This window comes from Colobus angolensis, unplaced genomic scaffold, assembly GCF_000951035.1.
Source record: "Colobus angolensis palliatus isolate OR3802 unplaced genomic scaffold, Cang.pa_1.0 Scaffold124, whole genome shotgun sequence".
NCBI classification, from domain to species: domain Eukaryota; kingdom Metazoa; phylum Chordata; class Mammalia; order Primates; family Cercopithecidae; genus Colobus; species Colobus angolensis.
Window position 1 is genome coordinate 8,121,645 of NW_012113586.1, and position 1,106 is coordinate 8,122,750.

The following is a 1,106-nucleotide window of genomic DNA, read 5'->3' on the forward strand; positions in this document are numbered from 1 at the left end:
AATAAATAAATAAATAAATAAAGTCTAAATTGTGACAAAAGTTTATAGAGCCAAACATCAAAGGAAAAACAAAAATCTTACCGCAATTTTGATGACTACAGCAGGCCCTTAAATAATATTGTTTCATTCAACATTATTTATTATAATGTTGATGAGAAAAAAAAAAAAACAGATTTCCAGCCAGGACCATTGTCTGTGCGAAGTTTGCAAGATATTCCCATGCCTGTGTGGGTTTCCCCTTACATCCCAAAGATGTGCACGTTAGGTTAATTGGTGTATCGAAATTGTCTCAGTATGAGTGAGTGTGGGGGTGTGTACGAGTGGTATACTGGAATGGTGTCCTGTCCAGAGTGGGTTCCTGCCTTGCACCCTGGGCTGCCAGGATAGGCTCTGGCCATGCTTGACCCTGAACTAAAATAATTGGGTAAATAATGATCCTGTTTTTATGAATCTTAAATGTATGTATAGCTCACATTTATTTCAATGTTTAATATAAGAAGTGTTTTGAATCTTTATGTAGAAATTTGGTGATGTTTTGTGACCAAGGAACTTAACTCTTGTTTATATCAGTTAGCCTATGGTAAAATTGTCATTTATTATATGACATTTCACTTAAAGTCACAGTTTCCAAGAACCTATTGACAGTGTTAAAGATTTATGTACTTAGCTAATGAAATAGATCAATAAAGATTTCTTCTTTAATAAATCTACAGTAGTTGGTGATAATCTAGATCGAGGTTGGCAAACTTTTCCTGTAAGGTGCTAAATAGTAAATATTTTAGATTTTGTGGGCCATACATCTTTTTCACAGCTACTTGATTCTTGTAACATGAAAACAGCCTTAGCCAATATGTAAATGAATGGCATAACTATGTTCCAATAAAGTTTTATTTACAAAAACCTAGTGGGCCAGACCTGGCCAAAGGGCCATACTTTGGTGACCTCGATCTACATTAAGATCTGCTCATAGGTTGGGCGCGGTGGCTCACGCTTGTAATCCCAGCACTTTGGGAGGCCGAGGTGGGCAGATCACAAGGTCAGGAGATCAAAACCATCCTGGCTAACATGGTGAAACCCCATCTCTACTAAAAATACAAAAAATTAGC

General features: G+C 36.6%; 1 protein-coding gene across 1 annotated transcript in view; it reads left to right on the forward strand.

Annotated features, from left to right (window-relative positions):
- Positions 1-1,106, forward strand: part of ST7L (suppression of tumorigenicity 7 like) — a 101,953-nt gene that overhangs the window by 73,477 nt on the left and 27,370 nt on the right.